This window comes from Cetorhinus maximus, chromosome 29 (genome assembly GCF_964194155.1).
Source record: "Cetorhinus maximus chromosome 29, sCetMax3.hap1.1, whole genome shotgun sequence".
NCBI lineage: Eukaryota > Metazoa > Chordata > Chondrichthyes > Lamniformes > Cetorhinidae > Cetorhinus > Cetorhinus maximus.
In genome coordinates this window covers 6,548,249-6,570,256 of record NC_135907.1, presented here as the reverse complement: position 1 = coordinate 6,570,256, position 22,008 = coordinate 6,548,249, and the positions used below count along the sequence as shown (strand labels likewise).

The window sequence follows — 22,008 nt, the reverse complement described above, 5'->3', positions numbered from 1 at the left end:
CCACAGCGCACCGAGAGACTGGGAACTGTTTAGAGCCCCTCGGGCTGTACAGATCAAAATGAAAGGCTGTAAATGACTGTAATATTGTTTGTACTGATGCACCTGGTGATACATTTTGTAAAAGTTTAACCTGGATTGTACCCTTGTAATGTTGTTTTTGAAATGGTTTTGAATGTGATTGAAGATTTTTATGAATAAAGTATATTTTTACAAAAAAAAAAAAAAAAAAAAAAATCTGTTCTTATCAGTTTAATATCTGATACGTCCCTTATCTGGGGACCATATATTAAATTGATTTTTGGAGCAGGGAGATGGAATAGGGGCTTGCTCTGTCCACTCCACGCATCGACCTGGTATTGCAGTATCTCTGGGAATGGTGCACCACCCCTTTCCAGGGGATTTTCAATGCTAAAAATAGATTTCTTACAAACATCTGCTTTCTTTACTTTTCAACATGCACATCTTTCAAAACACAACTTTCTTTCTTTCTCATCGCTTCTCGGCCTTTTGGCTAAGAAGGAATTTGAGCTCACTACGGGTATGAAGGAGCAGACTAAAGGTCTGGGACTCTCAGAGACAGTGGGTTTGGTAGGAGAATAAATGCTTTAAAATGGGTTTAAAGATTGTATCCATAAATGTGCGTAGCATTAAATCTACTACGCGATGTGTTGCGACCTTGGACTACCTAGCCAAGGTCAAAGCTGACCTGTTGTTTCTGCAGGAGTGTGCGATACCGCACCTCAGCTCCTACAGGCAATGGTCACGATGGTGGTCCCACGGGCCATCGATCTGGTCGGGCGGAAACGACTCTCGTTCCTCCGGCCTGGGTATTCTGCTGCGGGGAGGCAACTTCACCGTCTCCGAGGTCAAGGAGGTGGTGGGCGGGCGACTCCTGGTAGCAGACGTAATGTACAAGAACGCTCCACTCCGGTTAATTAACGTGTACGGCCCGGCACAAGGGGCTGAGCGGCTGGAGGTTTTTCAGCAGCTCCCACTGCTGCTGGCGACCTCCAGGCCGGTCATTCTGGGCGGGGACTTCAACTGCATCATCGATGCGGCTGGACGATCCGGCAGGGCCGGAAGCAGATTGGACGCTACGTCCAGATCCCTGATGGAAACAGTTAAGGATGCCAAGCTGCACGACGTCTTCAGCAACCCTGCAGACGGAGCGCAGCGTAGATACACCTGGTCGCGGCCAGACGGGTCCATTCGTTCCAGGATAGACTTCCTGTTTGTGTCCCGTGCATTCACAGTCAGATCCACCGACGTCAAGCCGGTGTTCTTCTCTGACCACTGCCTCCTACTGGCGGACTGCCACTTGGAGGAAGACCTGAGGGTGGGCAGGGGGGCATGGAAGCTAAATGTGCAACTGCTGACCCCAGAGAACATTGAGGAGCTCAAGAGGGAGTACAAAGGTTGGAGAACCGTGAAACCCCTCTTTGAGTCCCTGACACACTGGTGGGAAGTGATCAAGGGAAGCATCAAGAGGTTTTTCATCCGCAAAGGCACCCAGAAAGCTAGAAAGGAACAGAGGGAAATGTCCCGACTCCAGGAAAAGATGCAGAATCTGCTCCGGCTGCGGTCGATGGGGGTCGATGTCAAGGAGGAGCTCCAAGAGGTGAAGGGCCAGCAAGCCTCGCACTTTGCCTCGGAGGCCTCCAAGATCATCTTCCGTTCCAGAGTCCGCTCCGTGGAGCAGGATGAGACGTGCTCACGTTTCTTCTTCCAAAAGGTACACAGAGAGCGCTCTGTGATCAGCAGCCTGAAGGAAGAAGACGGCTCAGTAAAGTCATCACGGTCCGACATTCTGAGGATCAGCAAATCCTTTTATGCCGGACTGTATGACGTGAAGCCCACGGACAGCACGGCCTCCCAGTCCTTCCTGTCCTCTATCACGGAGGTCCTAGACCACAGTACGCGGGAGAGCCTAGACAAACCGCTAACTCCTGACGAACTGACTAAGGCCCTCGAGTCCTTCGAGAAGAGTAAAACCCCCGGAAGCGACGGCCTGCCGGCGGAGTTGTATTCGGCTCTGTGGGACTTGATCGGCCCAGACCTGCTAGAAGTGTACGAGAGTATGCTCCTGGCCGGCAGCATGTCAGAATCCATGAGGAAAGGCATCATCACCCTCATCTACAAGCACAAGGGGGAAAGGGAGGAAATTAGAAATTGGCGACCCATTTCACTGTTGAATATGGACTATAAGATTCTGTCCAAGGTCATCGCCAACCGGGTCAAATCCGCTCTGGAATTGGTGATTCACCCTGACCAGACCTGCTCTGTGCCAGGCAGGAAGATCTCTGACAGCCTGGCGCTGCTCAGGGATACGATTGCCTATGTACAGGACAGGGGTGTGGATACCTGCCTCATCAGCTTGGATCAGGAGAAGGCCTTTGACAGAATATCGCACACCTACATGGGGGATGTGCTCTCCAAAATGGGCTTTGGGGAGGGAATTCGAAATTGGATCCAACTGCTCTACACTAACATCAGTAGCGCAGTCTCAATCAATGGGTGGGAAACAGATAGCTTTCCGATTAAATCTGGAGTCAGGCAGGGCTGCCCTCTCTCGCCTGTCCTTTTTGTGTGCTGCATAGAACCCTTTGCCGAGTCCATCAGGAAGGATCCGGGCATAAGAGGAGTGACGATCCCAGGCAGTGGAGGCACTCAGGTAAAAGCCTCCCTGTACATGGACGACGTCGCCGTCTTCTGCTCGGATCCGCTGTCGGTGCGCAGACTGATGCACGTCTGCGACCAGTTCGAACTGGCCTCGGGAGCCAAGGTAAATCGTGGGAAGAGCGAGGCCATGTTCTTTGGGAACTGGGCTGACCGATCCTTTGTCCCCTTCACTGTCAGGGCTGACGGCCTGAAGGTGCTGGGGATATGGTTCGGAGGGACCGGGGCATGCGTTAGAAACTGGAAGGAGCGAGTGGCTATGGTGAAAAGGAAACTGGGCATGTGGGAGCGACGCTCCCTCTCCATTGCGGGTAAGAACCTGGTCATCAGGTGTGAGGTACTCTCGCTGTTGCTGTACGTGGCGCAGGTCTGGCCCATTCCACACTCCTGCGCGATGGCGATCACTCGAGCCATCTTCCGCTTTATCTGGAGGTCGAAAATGGATCGTGTCTGCAGGGACGCGATGTACAAGCCTCTAGATAAAGGGGGAAAAAACGTGCCCAACATCGCCCTCATACTGATGGCCACCTTTGTGTGCGGCTGCATCAAGCGGTGCGTAGACCCTCAGTACGCAAACACCAAGTGTCACTACGTGCTGAGGTTCTACCTGTCCCCGGTGTTGCGAAGGATGGGTCTGGCCACGCTGCCGCGGAACGCTCCAAGTAGTTGGACCGTGCCGTACCACCTGTCCCTGGTGGAAAAATTTATGCAGAAAAACACCTTTGACCACAAGTCCATCAGGCAGTGGTCAGCACGTAACGTCCTAGAGGCCCTGAGGGATAAGGAGAGGGTGGACCCTGTGGGATGGTTCCCCGAGCAGACTGTCAAAGTCATTTGGCAGAATGCCTCATCGCCAGAACTTCCCAACAAGCACCAAGACGTAGCTTGGCTGGTGGTGAGAAAGGCCCTCCCCGTCAGATCCTTCCTACACGCCAGGAGTCTCACCCCCTCTGCACGATGCCCTCGAGGTGGCTGTGGTGGGGAAGAGACCGTTGTTCACCTCCTTGTGGATTGCGCCTTTGCAAAGAAAGTCTGGAGAGAGATGCAGTGGTTGCTGTCGAGGTTCATCCCGAGCAGTTCTGTGACACAGGACTCTGTGCTCTACGGGCTGTTCCCAGGGACACACACCGAGACAAACATCAACTGCAGCTGGAGGATCATCAACTCGGTGAAAGACGCGCTTTGGTCTGCCCGAAACTTGTTGGTCTTCCAGCACAAAGATTTGTCCCCGACCGATTGTTGCGGACTGGCACAATCCAAAGTCCAGGACTACGTGCTGAGGGACGCACTAAAGCTTGGGGCAGCTGCCGCAAAGGCGCAATGGGGAAGGGTCGCTGTCTAAGACCTTTCTACCACAGCGCACCGAGAGACTGGGAACTGTTTAGAGCCCCTCGGGCTGTACAGATCAAAATGAAAGGCTGTAAATGACTGTAATATTGTTTGTACTGATGCACCTGGTGATACATTTTGTAAAAGTTTAACCTGGATTGTACCCTTGTAATGTTGTTTTTGAAATGGTTTTGAATGTGATTGAAGATTTTTATGAATAAAGTATATTTTTACAAAAAAAAAAAAAAAATCTGTTCTTATCAGTTTAATATCTGATACGTCCCTTATCTGGGGACCATATATTAAATTGATTTTTGGAGCAGGGAGATGGAATAGGGGCTTGCTCTGTCCACTCCACGCATCGACCCGGTATTGCAGTATCTCTGGGAATGGTGCACCACCCCTTTCCAGGGGATTTTCAATGCTAAAAATAGATTTCTTACAAACATCTGCTTTCTTTACTTTTCAACATGCACATCTTTCAAAACACAACTTTCTTTCTTTCTCATCGCTTCTCGGCCTTTTGGCTAAGAAGGAATTTGAGCTCACTACGGGTATGAAGGAGCAGACTAAAGGTCTGGGACTCTCAGAGACAGTGGGTTTGGTAGGAGAATAAATGCTTTAAAATGGGTTTAAAGATTGTATCCATAAATGTGCGTAGCATTAAATCTACTACGCGATGTGTTGCGACCTTGGACTACCTAGCCAAGGTCAAAGCTGACCTGTTGTTTCTGCAGGAGTGTGCGATACCGCACCTCAGCTCCTACAGGCAATGGTCACGATGGTGGTCCCACGGGCCATCGATCTGGTCGGGCGGAAACGACTCTCGTTCCTCCGGCCTGGGTATTCTGCTGCGGGGAGGCAACTTCACCGTCTCCGAGGTCAAGGAGGTGGTGGGCGGGCGACTCCTGGTAGCAGACGTAATGTACAAGAACGCTCCACTCCGGTTAATTAACGTGTACGGCCCGGCACAAGGGGCTGAGCGGCTGGAGGTTTTTCAGCAGCTCCCACTGCTGCTGGCGACCTCCAGGCCGGTCATTCTGGGCGGGGACTTCAACTGCATCATCGATGCGGCTGGACGATCCGGCAGGGCCGGAAGCAGATTGGACGCTACGTCCAGATCCCTGATGGAAACAGTTAAGGATGCCAAGCTGCACGACGTCTTCAGCAACCCTGCAGACGGAGCGCAGCGTAGATACACCTGGTCGCGGCCAGACGGGTCCATTCGTTCCAGGATAGACTTCCTGTTTGTGTCCCGTGCATTCACAGTCAGATCCACCGACGTCAAGCCGGTGTTCTTCTCTGACCACTGCCTCCTACTGGCGGACTGCCACTTGGAGGAAGACCTGAGGGTGGGCAGGGGGGCATGGAAGCTAAATGTGCAACTGCTGACCCCAGAGAACATTGAGGAGCTCAAGAGGGAGTACAAAGGTTGGAGAACCGTGAAACCCCTCTTTGAGTCCCTGACACACTGGTGGGAAGTGATCAAGGGAAGCATCAAGAGGTTTTTCATCCGCAAAGGCACCCAGAAAGCTAGAAAGGAACAGAGGGAAATGTCCCGACTCCAGGAAAAGATGCAGAATCTGCTCCGGCTGCGGTCGATGGGGGTGGATGTCAAGGAGGAGCTCCAAGAGGTGAAGGGCCAGCAAGCCTCGCACTTTGCCTCGGAGGCCTCCAAGATCATCTTCCGTTCCAGAGTCCGCTCCGTGGAGCAGGATGAGACGTGCTCACGTTTCTTCTTCCAAAAGGTACACAGAGAGCGCTCTGTGATCAGCAGCCTGAAGGAAGAAGACGGCTCAGTAAAGTCATCACGGTCCGACATTCTGAGGATCAGCAAATCCTTTTATGCCGGTCTGTATGACGTGAAGCCCACGGACAGCACGGCCTCCCAGTCCTTCCTGTCCTCTATCACGGAGGTCTTAGACCACAGTACGCGGGAGAGCCTAGACAAACCGCTAACTCCTGACGAACTGACTAAGGCCCTCGAGTCCTTCGAGAAGAGTAAAACCCCCGGAAGCGACGGCCTGCCGGCGGAGTTGTATTCGGCTCTGTGGGACTTGATCGGCCCAGACCTGCTAGAAGTGTACGCGAGTATGCTCCTGGCCGGCAGCATGTCAGAATCCATGAGGAAAGGCATCATCACCCTCATCTACAAGCACAAGGGGGAAAGGGAGGAAATTAGAAATTGGCGACCCATTTCACTGTTGAATATGGACTATAAGATTCTGTCCAAGGTCATCGCCAACCGGGTCAAATCCGCTCTGGAATTGGTGATTCACCCTGACCAGACCTGCTCTGTGCCAGGCAGGAAGATCTCTGACAGCCTGGCGCTGCTCAGGGATACGATTGCCTATGTACAGGACAGGGGTGTGGATACCTGCCTCATCAGCTTGGATCAGGAGAAGGCCTTTGACAGAATATCGCACACCTACATGGGGGATGCGCTCTCCAAAATGGGGTTTGGGGAGGGAATTCGAAATTGGATCCAACTGCTCTACACTAACATCAGTAGCGCAGTCTCAATCAATGGGTGGGAAACAGATAGCTTTCCGATTAAATCTGGAGTCAGGCAGGGCTGCCCTCTCTCGCCTGTCCTTTTTGTGTGCTGCATAGAACCCTTTGCCGAGTCCATCAGGAAGGATCCGGGCATAAGAGGAGTGACGATCCCAGGCAGTGGAGGCACTCAGGTAAAAGCCTCCCTGTACATGGACGACGTCGCCGTCTTCTGCTCGGATCCGCTGTCGGTGCGCAGACTGATGCACGTCTGCGACCAGTTCGAACTGGCCTCGGGAGCCAAGGTAAATCGTGGGAAGAGCGAGGCCATGTTCTTTGGGAACTGGGCTGACCGATCCTTTGTCCCCTTCACTGTCAGGGCTGACGGCCTGAAGGTGCTGGGGATATGGTTCGGAGGGACCGGGGCATGCGTTAGAAACTGGAAGGAGCGAGTGGCTATGGTGAAAAGGAAACTGGGCATGTGGGAGCGACGCTCCCTCTCCATTGCGGGTAAGAACCTGGTCATCAGGTGTGAGGTACTCTCGCTGTTGCTGTACGTGGCGCAGGTCTGGCCCATTCCACACTCCTGCGCGATGGCGATCACTCGAGCCATCTTCCGCTTTATCTGGAGGTCGAAAATGGATCGTGTCTGCAGGGACGCGATGTACAAGCCTCTAGATAAAGGGGGAAAAAACGTGCCCAACATCGCCCTCATACTGATGGCCACCTTTGTGTGCGGCTGCATCAAGCGGTGCGTAGACCCTCAGTACGCAAACACCAAGTGTCACTACGTGCTGAGGTTCTACCTGTCCCCGGTGTTGCGAAGGATGGGTCTGGCCACGCTGCCGCGGAACGCTCCAAGTAGTTGGACCGTGCCGTACCACCTGTCCCTGGTGGAAAAATTTATGCAGAAAAACACCTTTGACCACAAGTCCATCAGGCAGTGGTCAGCACGTAACGTCCTAGAGGCCCTGAGGGATAAGGAGAGGGTGGACCCTGTGGGATGGTTCCCCGAGCAGACTGTTAAAGTCATTTGGCAGAATGCCTCATCGCCAGAACTTTCCAACAAGCACCAAGACGTAGCTTGGCTGGTGGTGAGAAAGGCCCTCCCCGTCAGATCCTTCCTACACGCCAGGAGTCTCACCCCCTCTGCACGATGCCCTCGAGGTGGCTGTGGTGGGGAAGAGACCGTTGTTCACCTCCTTGTGGATTGTGCCTTTGCAAAGGAAGTCTGGAGAGAGATGCAGTGGTTGCTGTCGAGGTTCATCCCGAGCAGTTCTGTGACACAGGACTCTGTGCTCTACGGGCTGTTCCCAGGGACACACACCGAGACAAACATCAACTGCAGCTGGAGGATCATCAACTCGGTGAAAGACGCGCTTTGGTCTGCCCGAAACTTGTTGGTCTTCCAGCACAAAGATTTGTCCCCGACCGATTGTTGCGGACTGGCACAATCCAAAGTCCAGGACTACGTGCTGAGGGACGCACTAAAGCTTGGGGCAGCTGCCGCAAAGGCGCAATGGGGAAGGGTCGCTGTCTAAGACCTTTCTACCACAGCGCACTGAGAGACTGGGAACTGTTTAGAGCCCCTCGGGCTGTACAGATCAAAATGAAAGGCTGTAAATGACTGTAATATTGTTTGTACTGATGCACCTGGTGATACATTTTGTAAAAGTTTAACCTGGATTGTACCCTTGTAATGTTGTTTTTGAAATGGTTTTGAATGTGATTGAAGATTTTTATGAATAAAGTATATTTTTACAAAAAAAAAAAAAAAAAAATCTGTTCTTATCAGTTTAATATCTGATACGTCCCTTATCTGGGGACCATATATTAAATTGATTTTTGGAGCAGGGAGATGGAATAGGGGCTTGCTCTGTCCACTCCACGCATCGACCCGGTATTGCAGTATCTCTGGGAATGGTGCACCACCCCTTTCCAGGGGATTTTCAATGCTAAAAATAGATTTCTTACAAACATCTGCTTTCTTTACTTTTCAACATGCACATCTTTCAAAACACAACTTTCTTTCTTTCTCATCGCTTCTCGGCCTTTTGGCTAAGAAGGAATTTGAGCTCACTACGGGTATGAAGGAGCAGACTAAAGGTCTGGGACTCTCAGAGACAGTGGGTTTGGTAGGAGAATAAATGCTTTAAAATGGGTTTAAAGATTGTATCCATAAATGTGCGTAGCATTAAATCTACTACGCGATGTGTTGCGACCTTGGACTACCTAGCCAAGGTCAAAGCTGACCTGTTGTTTCTGCAGGAGTGTGCGATACCGCACCTCAGCTCCTACAGGCAATGGTCACGATGGTGGTCCCACGGGCCATCGATCTGGTCGGGCGGAAACGACTCTCGTTCCTCCGGCCTGGGTATTCTGCTGCGGGGAGGCAACTTCACCGTCTCCGAGGTCAAGGAGGTGGTGGGCGGGCGACTCCTGGTAGCAGACGTAATGTACAAGAACGCTCCACTCCGGTTAATTAACGTGTACGGCCCGGCACAAGGGGCTGAGCGGCTGGAGGTTTTTCAGCAGCTCCCACTGCTGCTGGCGACCTCCAGGCCGGTCATTCTGGGCGGGGACTTCAACTGCATCATCGATGCGGCTGGACGATCCGGCAGGGCCGGAAGCAGATTGGACGCTACGTCCAGATCCCTGATGGAAACAGTTAAGGATGCCAAGCTGCACGACGTCTTCAGCAACCCTGCAGACGGAGCGCAGCGTAGATACACCTGGTCGCGGCCAGACGGGTCCATTCGTTCCAGGATAGACTTCCTGTTTGTGTCCCGTGCATTCACAGTCAGATCCACCGAGGTCAAGCCGGTGTTCTTCTCTGACCACTGCCTCCTACTGGCGGACTGCCACTTGGAGGAAGACCTGAGGGTGGGCAGGGGGGCATGGAAGCTAAATGTGCAACTGCTGACCCCAGAGAACATTGAGGAGCTCAAGAGGGATTACAAAGGTTGGAGAACCGTGAAACCCCTCTTTGAGTCCCTGACACACTGGTGGGAAGTGATCAAGGGAAGCATCAAGAGGTTTTTCATCCTCAAAGGCACCCAGAAAGCTAGAAAGGAACAGAGGGAAATGTCCCGACTCCAGGAAAAGATGCAGAATCTGCTCCGGCTGCGGTCGATGGGGGTCGATGTCAAGGAGGAGCTCCAAGAGGTGAAGGGCCAGCAAGCCTCGCACTTTGCCTCGGAGGCCTCCAAGATCATCTTCCGTTCCAGAGTCCGCTCCGTGGAGCAGGATGAGACGTGCTCACGTTTCTTCTTCCAAAAGGTACACAGAGAGCGCTCTGTGATCAGCAGCCTGAAGGAAGAAGACGGCTCAGTAAAGTCATCACGGTCCGACATTCTGAGGATCAGCAAATCCTTTTATGCCGGACTGTATGACGTGAAGCCCACGGACAGCACGGCCTCCCAGTCCTTCCTGTCCTCTATCACGGAGGTCCTAGACCACAGTACTCGGGAGAGCCTAGACAAACCGCTAACCCCTGACGAACTGACTAAGGCCCTCGAGTCCTTCGAGAAGAGTAAAACCCCCGGAAGCGACGGCCTGCCGGCGGAGTTGTATTCGGCTCTGTGGGACTTGATCGGCCCAGACCTGCTAGAAGTGTACGAGAGTATGCTCCTGGCCGGCAGCATGTCAGAATCCATGAGGAAAGGCATCATCACCCTCATCTACAAGCACAAGGGGGAAAGGGAGGAAATTAGAAATTGGCGACCCATTTCACTGTTGAATGTGGACTATAAGATTCTGTCCAAGGTCATCGCCAACCGGGTCAAATCCGCTCTGGAATTGGTGATTCACCCTGACCAGACCTGCTCTGTGCCAGGCAGGAAGATCTCTGACAGCCTGGCGCTGCTCAGGGATACGATTGCCTATGTACAGGACAGGGGTGTGGATACCTGCCTCATCAGCTTGGATCAGGAGAAGGCCTTTGACAGAATATCGCACACCTACATGGGGGATGTGCTCTCCAAAATGGGCTTTGGGGAGGGAATTCGAAATTGGATCCAACTGCTCTACACTAACATCAGTAGCGCAGTCTCAATCAATGGGTGGGAAACAGATAGCTTTCCGATTAAATCTGGAGTCAGGCAGGGCTGTCCTCTCTCGCCTGTCCTTTTCGTGTGCTGCATAGAACCCTTTGCCGAGTCCATCAGGAAGGATCCGGGCATAAGAGGAGTGACGATCCCAGGCAGTGGAGGCACTCAGGTAAAAGCCTCCCTGTACATGGACGACGTCGCCGTCTTCTGCTCGGATCCGCTGTCGGTGCGCAGACTGATGCACGTCTGCGACCAGTTCGAACTGGCCTCGGGAGCCAAGGTAAATCGTGGGAAGAGCGAGGCCATGTTCTTTGGGAACTGGGCTGACCGATCCTTTGTCCCCTTCACTGTCAGGGCTGACGGCCTAAAGGTGCTGGGGATATGGTTCGGAGGGACCGGGGCATGCGTTAGAAACTGGAAGGAGCGAGTGGCTATGGTGAAAAGGAAACTGGGCATGTGGGAGCGACGCTCCCTCTCCATTGCGGGTAAGAACCTGGTCATCAGGTGTGAGGTACTCTCGCTGTTGCTGTACGTGGCGCAGGTCTGGCCCATTCCACACTCCTGCGCGATGGCGATCACTCGAGCCATCTTCCGCTTTATCTGGAGGTCGAAAATGGATCGTGTCTGCAGGGACGCGATGTACAAGCCTCTAGATAAAGGGGGAAAAAACGTGCCCAACATCGCCCTCATACTGATGGCCACCTTTGTGTGCGGCTGCATCAAGCGGTGCGTAGACCCTCAGTACGCAAACACCAAGTGTCACTACGTGCTGAGGTTCTACCTGTCCCCGGTGTTGCGAAGGATGGGTCTGGCCACGCTGCCGCGGAACGCTCCAAGTAGTTGGACCGTGCCGTACCACCTGTCCCTGGTGGAAAAATTTATGCAGAGAAACACCTTTGACCACAAGTCCATCAGGCAGTGGTCAGCACGTAACGTCCTAGAGGCCCTGAGGGATAAGGAGAGGGTGGACCCTGTGGGATGGTTCCCCGAGCAGACTGTCAAAGTCATTTGGCAGAATGCCTCATCGCCAGAACTTTCCAACAAGCACCAAGACGTAGCTTGGCTGGTGGTGAGAAAGGCCCTCCCCGTCAGATCCTTCCTACACGCCAGGAGTCTCACCCCCTCTGCACGATGCCCTCGAGGTGGCTGTGGTGGGGAAGAGACCGTTGTTCACCTCCTTGTGGATTGTGCCTTTGCAAAGAAAGTCTGGAGAGAGATGCAGTGGTTGCTGTCGAGGTTCATCCCGAGCAGTTCTGTGACACAGGACTCTGTGTTCTACGGGCTGTTCCCAGGGACACACACCGAGACAAACATCAACTGCAGCTGGAGGATCATCAACTCGGTGAAAGACGCGCTTTGGTCTGCCCGAAACTTGTTGGTCTTCCAGCACAAAGAGTTGTCCCCGACCGATTGTTGCGGACTGGCACAATCCAAAGTCCAGGACTACGTGCTGAGGGACGCACTAAAGCTTGGGGCAGCTGCCGCAAAGGCGCAATGGGGAAGGGTCGCTGTCTAAGACCTTTCTACCACAGCGCACCGAGAGACTGGGAACTGTTTAGAGCCCCTCGGGCTGTACAGATCAAAATGATAGGCTGTAAATGACTGTAATATTGTTTGTACTGATGCACCTGGTGATACATTTTGTAAAAGTTTAACCTGGATTGTACCCTTGTAATGTTGTTTTTGAAATGGTTTTGAATGTGATTGAAGATTTTTATGAATAAAGTATATTTTTACAAAAAAAAAAAAAAAAAAATCTGTTCTTATCAGTTTAATATCTGATACGTCCCTTATCTGGGGACCATATATTAAATTGATTTTTGGAGCAGGGAGATGGAATAGGGGCTTGCTCCGCCCACTCCACGCATCGACCCGGTATTGCAGTATCTCTGGGAATGGTGCACCACCCCTTTCCAGGGGATTTTCAATGCTAAAAATAGATTTCTTACAAACATCTGCTTTCTTTACTTTTCAACATGCACATCCTTCAAAACACAACTTTCTTTCTTTCTCATTGCTTCTCGGCCTCTTGGCTAAGATCAAGTGTAGTGTTGCAGGGGCGACACCATGGTCCTGCCATGGCAAGGTCGGGATGGAAGGGCGATAACCAATCGTAATCCAAATCTATACCGTGGGTTACCTATCACCGTCCGAGTCACGGTGAACCACAGCGACGAAGGAGGATCACCTATGGATCGGGGCTTCTTCACCAGGAGGATCCTGTTGAAGGCGTGCGGCTTCCAAGCTACGGAGATCTTCACCCTGCACGACTCCCGCAAAGGTGGTTATTTTGACATCACGTTCAAGCAAGTGGCAGACTGCGTCCGGCTCCTGAGGGTGTTCGAGGAGAAGAGAGACCTGCCGGAGATGAAGATCCTGACGGCGGAGCCGCACTTTTCTCTGCCGTTGCAACGGGAACGTGAGGTGATGGTGCATGTGTACAACCCCTTCGTCCCTGTCGCCGACGTGGTCAACTTCCTCACCAGGTACTTCGATAAGGTGGGGAGCGGCACTGAGATTCGAGACGACTTGGGGATCTGGACAGGCAAACGCCTGTTTAAGGTCACGCTAAAGACCGATGGTAAGGGAGCCATTTTCCACCCTCCTTCCAGTTTCGCAATCGGGGGAAACCGTGGCTACCTGGTCTACGCTGGGCAACCCAAGCATTGCCGCTCATGCGGCAAGGCTGGTCATGTGGCGGCCAACTGCAGCGCCTCCCTCTGCAAGATCTGCAAACAGGAAGGGCACCAGACAAAAGACTGCAAACAGGCCAAGTGCTGCAACCTGTGTGGCGAGGCAAGTCACCTCTACAGGACCTGCCCCAAACGCTGCCGTACTTACGCACAGGCAGCCAAAGCCGACCACGGGGAAGCAGAAGAAATGTTCCGTGTCACTCCAACCACCAAGGCCCCCAGGGAGCTCAACGGGACAAAGGAGGGCACAGAGAGAGACAAGGTGGAGAAAGAGATTGAGGCAACAGAGAGCCAATCAACAGCACTACCCCCTGAACCTTCCAGTCCTCAGGACAGCGAATCAATGGAGGAGGAGGCAGCAGTGGAAAAGCAGCAGGGGGAGTGGCGGACGGTGAAGAACAAGAAAAGTAAGAGGGAGCGAAGAAGAAGCAAAGGCGTTTCCCAGAGAAGCGGCAAGAGGCGTCTCCCATCCGACACGGATGACAAGGGCAGCAGCTCTTCGGATGAGGAAGTGCCAGAGCGGCACCGACAGAAGAGGCGGCAAAGCTCCAGGGCGTTGGAGGACGAGACACCCGAGCTCCAGAAAATTGGAGACAACAAGGAGACCAACGCACCCCAACTTTGCCTGCAACCTGAGGAGGCCAGTGCACCACAGCCCCTGGAATCTGGGAGCAGTGAGGCAATCATCGCACCCCAGCTCCAGGAAGCCGGGAACAGCAACCCCCCAGAGGGGGTGAGTTTTGGAGAAGCTTCTCCAGCAAAGGTCATCTCAAAATCCGCTCACTACGTGAACCCCCAGATGCCACTGGAGCAGAACACGGCCAAGGAGATCTACCTCAGCCCATCCAAAGTGAAGGAATTTGAGCTCACTACGGGTATGAAGGAGCAGACTAAAGGTCTGGGACTCTCAGAGACAGTGGGTTTGGTAGGAGAATAAATGCTTTAAAATGGGTTTAAAGATTGTATCCATAAATGTGCGTAGCATTAAATCTACTACGCGATGTGTTGCGACCTTGGACTACCTAGCCAAGGTCAAAGCTGACCTGTTGTTTCTGCAGGAGTGTGCGATACCGCACCTCAGCTCCTACAGGCAATGGTCACGATGGTGGTCCCACGGGCCATCGATCTGGTCGGGCGGAAACGACTCTCGTTCCTCCGGCCTGGGTATTCTGCTGCGGGGAGGCAACTTCACCGTCTCCGAGGTCAAGGAGGTGGTGGGCGGGCGACTCCTGGTAGCAGACGTAATGTACAAGAACGCTCCACTCCGGTTAATTAACGTGTACGGCCCGGCACAAGGGGCTGAGCGGCTGGAGGTTTTTCAGCAGCTCCCACTGCTGCTGGCGACCTCCAGGCCGGTCATTCTGGGCGGGGACTTCAACTGCATCATCGATGCGGCTGGACGATCCGGCAGGGCCGGAAGCAGATTGGACGCTACGTCCAGATCCCTGATGGAAACAGTTAAGGATGCCAAGCTGCACGACGTCTTCAGCAACCCTGCAGACGGAGCGCAGCGTAGATACACCTGGTCGCGGCCAGACGGGTCCATTCGTTCCAGGATAGACTTCCTGTTTGTGTCCCGTGCATTCACAGTCAGATCCACCGAGGTCAAGCCGGTGTTCTTCTCTGACCACTGCCTCCTACTGGCGGACTGCCACTTGGAGGAAGACCTGAGGGTGGGCAGGGGGGCATGGAAGCTAAATGTGCAACTGCTGACCCCAGAGAACATTGAGGAGCTCAAGAGGGATTACAAAGGTTGGAGAACCGTGAAACCCCTCTTTGAGTCCCTGACACACTGGTGGGAAGTGATCAAGGGAAGCATCAAGAGGTTTTTCATCCTCAAAGGCACCCAGAAAGCTAGAAAGGAACAGAGGGAAATGTCCCGACTCCAGGAAAAGATGCAGAATCTGCTCCGGCTGCGGTCGATGGGGGTCGATGTCAAGGAGGAGCTCCAAGAGGTGAAGGGCCAGCAAGCCTCGCACTTTGCCTCGGAGGCCTCCAAGATCATCTTCCGTTCCAGAGTCCGCTCCGTGGAGCAGGATGAGACGTGCTCACGTTTCTTCTTCCAAAAGGTACACAGAGAGCGCTCTGTGATCAGCAGCCTGAAGGAAGAAGACGGCTCAGTAAAGTCATCACGGTCCGACATTCTGAGGATCAGCAAATCCTTTTATGCCGGACTGTATGACGTGAAGCCCACGGACAGCACGGCCTCCCAGTCCTTCCTGTCCTCTATCACGGAGGTCCTAGACCACAGTACTCGGGAGAGCCTAGACAAACCGCTAACCCCTGACGAACTGACTAAGGCCCTCGAGTCCTTCGAGAAGAGTAAAACCCCCGGAAGCGACGGCCTGCCGGCGGAGTTGTATTCGGCTCTGTGGGACTTGATCGGCCCAGACCTGCTAGAAGTGTACGAGAGTATGCTCCTGGCCGGCAGCATGTCAGAATCCATGAGGAAAGGCATCATCACCCTCATCTACAAGCACAAGGGGGAAAGGGAGGAAATTAGAAATTGGCGACCCATTTCACTGTTGAATGTGGACTATAAGATTCTGTCCAAGGTCATCGCCAACCGGGTCAAATCCGCTCTGGAATTGGTGATTCACCCTGACCAGACCTGCTCTGTGCCAGGCAGGAAGATCTCTGACAGCCTGGCGCTGCTCAGGGATACGATTGCCTATGTACAGGACAGGGGTGTGGATACCTGCCTCATCAGCTTGGATCAGGAGAAGGCCTTTGACAGAATATCGCACACCTACATGGGGGATGTGCTCTCCAAAATGGGCTTTGGGGAGGGAATTCGAAATTGGATCCAACTGCTCTACACTAACATCAGTAGCGCAGTCTCAATCAATGGGTGGGAAACAGATAGCTTTCCGATTAAATCTGGAGTCAGGCAGGGCTGTCCTCTCTCGCCTGTCCTTTTCGTGTGCTGCATAGAACCCTTTGCCGAGTCCATCAGGAAGGATCCGGGCATAAGAGGAGTGACGATCCCAGGCAGTGGAGGCACTCAGGTAAAAGCCTCCCTGTACATGGACGACGTCGCCGTCTTCTGCTCGGATCCGCTGTCGGTGCGCAGACTGATGCACGTCTGCGACCAGTTCGAACTGGCCTCGGGAGCCAAGGTAAATCGTGGGAAGAGCGAGGCCATGTTCTTTGGGAACTGGGCTGACCGATCCTTTGTCCCCTTCACTGTCAGGGCTGACGGCCTAAAGGTGCTGGGGATATGGTTCGGAGGGACCGGGGCATGCGTTAGAAACTGGAAGGAGCGAGTGGCTATGGTGAAAAGGAAACTGGGCATGTGGGAGCGACGCTCCCTCTCCATTGCGGGTAAGAACCTGGTCATCAGGTGTGAGGTACTCTCGCTGTTGCTGTACGTGGCGCAGGTCTGGCCCATTCCACACTCCTGCGCGATGGCGATCACTCGAGCCATCTTCCGCTTTATCTGGAGGTCGAAAATGGATCGTGTCTGCAGGGACGCGATGTACAAGCCTCTAGATAAAGGGGGAAAAAACGTGCCCAACATCGCCCTCATACTGATGGCCACCTTTGTGTGCGGCTGCATCAAGCGGTGCGTAGACCCTCAGTACGCAAACACCAAGTGTCACTACGTGCTGAGGTTCTACCTGTCCCCGGTGTTGCGAAGGATGGGTCTGGCCACGCTGCCGCGGAACGCTCCAAGTAGTTGGACCGTGCCGTACCACCTGTCCCTGGTGGAAAAATTTATGCAGAGAAACACCTTTGACCACAAGTCCATCAGGCAGTGGTCAGCACGTAACGTCCTAGAGGCCCTGAGGGATAAGGAGAGGGTGGACCCTGTGGGATGGTTCCCCGAGCAGACTGTCAAAGTCATTTGGCAGAATGCCTCATCGCCAGAACTTTCCAACAAGCACCAAGACGTAGCTTGGCTGGTGGTGAGAAAGGCCCTCCCCGTCAGATCCTTCCTACACGCCAGGAGTCTCACCCCCTCTGCACGATGCCCTCGAGGTGGCTGTGGTGGGGAAGAGACCGTTGTTCACCTCCTTGTGGATTGTGCCTTTGCAAAGAAAGTCTGGAGAGAGATGCAGTGGTTGCTGTCGAGGTTCATCCCGAGCAGTTCTGTGACACAGGACTCTGTGTTCTACGGGCTGTTCCCAGGGACACACACCGAGACAAACATCAACTGCAGCTGGAGGATCATCAACTCGGTGAAAGACGCGCTTTGGTCTGCCCGAAACTTGTTGGTCTTCCAGCACAAAGAGTTGTCCCCGACCGATTGTTGCGGACTGGCACAATCCAAAGTCCAGGACTACGTGCTGAGGGACGCACTAAAGCTTGGGGCAGCTGCCGCAAAGGCGCAATGGGGAAGGGTCGCTGTCTAAGACCTTTCTACCACAGCGCACCGAGAGACTGGGAACTGTTTAGAGCCCCTCGGGCTGTACAGATCAAAATGATAGGCTGTAAATGACTGTAATATTGTTTGTACTGATGCACCTGGTGATACATTTTGTAAAAGTTTAACCTGGATTGTACCCTTGTAATGTTGTTTTTGAAATGGTTTTGAATGTGATTGAAGATTTTTATGAATAAAGTATATTTTTACAAAAAAAAAAAAAAAAAAATCTGTTCTTATCAGTTTAATATCTGATACGTCCCTTATCTGGGGACCATATATTAAATTGATTTTTGGAGCAGGGAGATGGAATAGGGGCTTGCTCCGCCCACTCCACGCATCGACCCGGTATTGCAGTATCTCTGGGAATGGTGCACCACCCCTTTCCAGGGGATTTTCAATGCTAAAAATAGATTTCTTACAAACATCTGCTTTCTTTACTTTTCAACATGCACATCCTTCAAAACACAACTTTCTTTCTTTCTCATTGCTTCTCGGCCTCTTGGCTAAGATCAAGTGTAGTGTTGCAGGGGCGACACCATGGTCCTGCCATGGCAAGGTCGGGATGGAAGGGCGATAACCAATCGTAATCCAAATCTATACCGTGGGTTACCTATCACCGTCCGAGTCACGGTGAACCACAGCGACGAAGGAGGATCACCTATGGATCGGGGCTTCTTCACCAGGAGGATCCTGTTGAAGGCGTGCGGCTTCCAAGCTACGGAGATCTTCACCCTGCACGACTCCCGCAAAGGTGGTTATTTTGACATCACGTTCAAGCAAGTGGCAGACTGCGTCCGGCTCCTGAGGGTGTTCGAGGAGAAGAGAGACCTGCCGGAGATGAAGATCCTGACGGCGGAGCCGCACTTTTCTCTGCCGTTGCAACGGGAACGTGAGGTGATGGTGCATGTGTACAACCCCTTCGTCCCTGTCGCCGACGTGGTCAACTTCCTCACCAGGTACTTCGATAAGGTGGGGAGCGGCACTGAGATTCGAGACGACTTGGGGATCTGGACAGGCAAACGCCTGTTTAAGGTCACGCTAAAGACCGATGGTAAGGGAGCCATTTTCCACCCTCCTTCCAGTTTCGCAATCGGGGGAAACCGTGGCTACCTGGTCTACGCTGGGCAACCCAAGCATTGCCGCTCATGCGGCAAGGCTGGTCATGTGGCGGCCAACTGCAGCGCCTCCCTCTGCAAGATCTGCAAACAGGAAGGGCACCAGACAAAAGACTGCAAACAGGCCAAGTGCTGCAACCTGTGTGGCGAGGCAAGTCACCTCTACAGGACCTGCCCCAAACGCTGCCGTACTTACGCACAGGCAGCCAAAGCCGACCACGGGGAAGCAGAAGAAATGTTCCGTGTCACTCCAACCACCAAGGCCCCCAGGGAGCTCAACGGGACAAAGGAGGGCACAGAGAGAGACAAGGTGGAGAAAGAGATTGAGGCAACAGAGAGCCAATCAACAGCACTACCCCCTGAACCTTCCAGTCCTCAGGACAGCGAATCAATGGAGGAGGAGGCAGCAGTGGAAAAGCAGCAGGGGGAGTGGCGGACGGTGAAGAACAAGAAAAGTAAGAGGGAGCGAAGAAGAAGCAAAGGCGTTTCCCAGAGAAGCGGCAAGAGGCGTCTCCCATCCGACACGGATGACAAGGGCAGCAGCTCTTCGGATGAGGAAGTGCCAGAGCGGCACCGACAGAAGAGGCGGCAAAGCTCCAGGGCGTTGGAGGACGAGACACCCGAGCTCCAGAAAATTGGAGACAACAAGGAGACCAACGCACCCCAACTTTGCCTGCAACCTGAGGAGGCCAGTGCACCACAGCCCCTGGAATCTGGGAGCAGTGAGGCAATCATCGCACCCCAGCTCCAGGAAGCCGGGAACAGCAACCCCCCAGAGGGGGTGAGTTTTGGAGAAGCTTCTCCAGCAAAGGTCATCTCAAAATCCGCTCACTACGTGAACCCCCAGATGCCACTGGAGCAGAACACGGCCAAGGAGATCTACCTCAGCCCATCCAAAGTGAAGGAATTTGAGCTCACTACGGGTATGAAGGAGCAGACTAAAGGTCTGGGACTCTCAGAGACAGTGGGTTTGGTAGGAGAATAAATGCTTTAATATGGGTTTAAAGATTGTATCCATAAATGTGCGTAGCATTAAATCTACTACGCGATGTGTTGCGACCTTGGACTACCTAGCCAAGGTCAAAGCTGACCTGTTGTTTCTGCAGGAGTGTGCGATACCGCACCTCAGCTCCTACAGGCAATGGTCACGATGGTGGTCCCACGGGCCATCGATCTGGTCGGGCGGAAACGACTCTCGTTCCTCCGGCCTGGGTATTCTGCTGCGGGGAGGCAACTTCACCGTCTCCGAGGTCAAGGAGGTGGTGGGCGGGCGACTCCTGGTAGCAGACGTAATGTACAAGAACGCTCCACTCCGGTTAATTAACGTGTACGGCCCGGCACAAGGGGCTGAGCGGCTGGAGGTTTTTCAGCAGCTCCCACTGCTGCTGGCGACCTCCAGGCCGGTCATTCTGGGCGGGGACTTCAACTGCATCATCGATGCGGCTGGACGATCCGGCAGGGCCGGAAGCAGATTGGACGCTACGTCCAGATCCCTGATGGAAACAGTTAAGGATGCCAAGCTGCACGACGTCTTCAGCAACCCTGCAGACGGAGCGCAGCGTAGATACACCTGGTCGCGGCCAGACGGGTCCATTCGTTCCAGGATAGACTTCCTGTTTGTGTCCCGTGCATTCACAGTCAGATCCACCGAGGTCAAGCCGGTGTTCTTCTCTGACCACTGCCTCCTACTGGCGGACTGCCACTTGGAGGAAGACCTGAGGGTGGGCAGGGGGGCATGGAAGCTAAATGTGCAACTGCTGACCCCAGAGAACATTGAGGAGCTCAAGAGGGATTACAAAGGTTGGAGAACCGTGAAACCCCTCTTTGAGTCCCTGACACACTGGTGGGAAGTGATCAAGGGAAGCATCAAGAGGTTTTTCATCCTCAAAGGCACCCAGAAAGCTAGAAAGGAACAGAGGGAAATGTCCCGACTCCAGGAAAAGATGCAGAATCTGCTCCGGCTGCAGTCGATGGGGGTGGATGTCAAGGAGGAGCTCCAAGAGGTGAAGGGCCAGCAAGCCTCGCACTTTGCCTCGGAGGCCTCCAAGATCATCTTCCGTTCCAGAGTCCGCTCCGTGGAGCAGGATGAGACGTGCTCACGTTTCTTCTTCCAAAAGGTACACAGAGAGCGCTCTGTGATCAGCAGCCTGAAGGAAGAAGACGGCTCAGTAAAGTCATCACGGTCCGACATTCTGAGGATCAGCAAATCCTTTTATGCCGGACTGTATGACGTGAAGCCCACGGACAGCACGGCCTCCCAGTCCTTCCTGTCCTCTATCACGGAGGTCCTAGACCACAGTACGCGGGAGAGCCTAGACAAACCGCTAACTCCTGACGAACTGACTAAGGCCCTCGAGTCCTTCGAGAAGAGTAAAACCCCCGGAAGCGACGGCCTGCCGGCGGAGTTGTATTCGGCTCTGTGGGACTTGATCGGCCCAGACCTGCTAGAAGTGTACGAGAGTATGCTCCTGGCCGGCAGCATGTCAGAATCCATGAGGAAAGGCATCATCACCCTCATCTACAAGCACAAGGGGGAAAGGGAGGAAATTAGAAATTGGCGACCCATTTCACTGTTGAATATGGACTATAAGATTCTGTCCAAGGTCATCGCCAACCGGGTCAAATCCGCTCTGGAATTGGTGATTCACCCTGACCAGACCTGCTCTGTGCCAGGCAGGAAGATCTCTGACAGCCTGGCGCTGCTCAGGGATACGATTGCCTATGTACAGGACAGGGGTGTGGATACCTGCCTCATCAGCTTGGATCAGGAGAAGGCCTTTGACAGAATATCGCACACCTACATGGGGGATGTGCTCTCCAAAATGGGCTTTGGGGAGGGAATTCGAAATTGGATCCAACTGCTCTACACTAACATCAGTAGCGCAGTCTCAATCAATGGGTGGGAAACAGATAGCTTTCCGATTAAATCTGGAGTCAGGCAGGGCTGCCCTCTCTCGCCTGTCCTTTTTGTGTGCTGCATAGAACCCTTTGCCGAGTCCATCAGGAAGGATCCGGGCATAAGAGGAGTGACGATCCCAGGCAGTGGAGGCACTCAGGTCAAAGCCTCCCTGTACATGGACGACGTCGCCGTCTTCTGCTCGGATCCGCTGTCGGTGCGCAGACTGATGCACGTCTGCGACCAGTTCGAACTGGCCTCGGGAGCCAAGGTAAATCGTGGGAAGAGCGAGGCCATGTTCTTTGGGAACTGGGCTGACCGATCCTTTGTCCCCTTCACTGTCAGGGCTGACGGCCTGAAGGTGCTGGGGATATGGTTCGGAGGGACC

The 22,008-nt window shown here is 53.5% G+C and overlaps 4 non-coding genes and 1 pseudogene across 4 annotated transcripts; all 5 read left to right on the top strand.

Moving 5' to 3' along the window:
* The first annotated feature begins 201 nt into the window (after nt 1-201).
* LOC144669836 (U2 spliceosomal RNA) lies at nt 202-387 on the top strand. The gene has a single exon (XR_013573760.1). It is a non-coding gene; the product is annotated as a U2 spliceosomal RNA (small nuclear RNA).
* Nucleotides 388-4,229: 3,842 nt separating this feature from the next.
* On the top strand, nt 4,230-4,408 carry LOC144669785 (U2 spliceosomal RNA; annotated as a pseudogene).
* A 3,842-nt stretch (nt 4,409-8,250) lies between these two features.
* Nucleotides 8,251-8,432, top strand: LOC144669794 (U2 spliceosomal RNA). The gene has a single exon (XR_013573745.1). It is a non-coding gene; the product is annotated as a U2 spliceosomal RNA (small nuclear RNA).
* Nucleotides 8,433-12,274: 3,842 nt separating this feature from the next.
* LOC144669660 (U2 spliceosomal RNA) lies at nt 12,275-12,456 on the top strand. The gene has a single exon (XR_013573711.1). It is a non-coding gene; the product is annotated as a U2 spliceosomal RNA (small nuclear RNA).
* A 5,350-nt stretch (nt 12,457-17,806) lies between these two features.
* LOC144669659 (U2 spliceosomal RNA) lies at nt 17,807-17,988 on the top strand. The gene has a single exon (XR_013573710.1). It is a non-coding gene; the product is annotated as a U2 spliceosomal RNA (small nuclear RNA).
* The last annotated feature ends 4,020 nt before the right edge of the window (nt 17,989-22,008 follow it).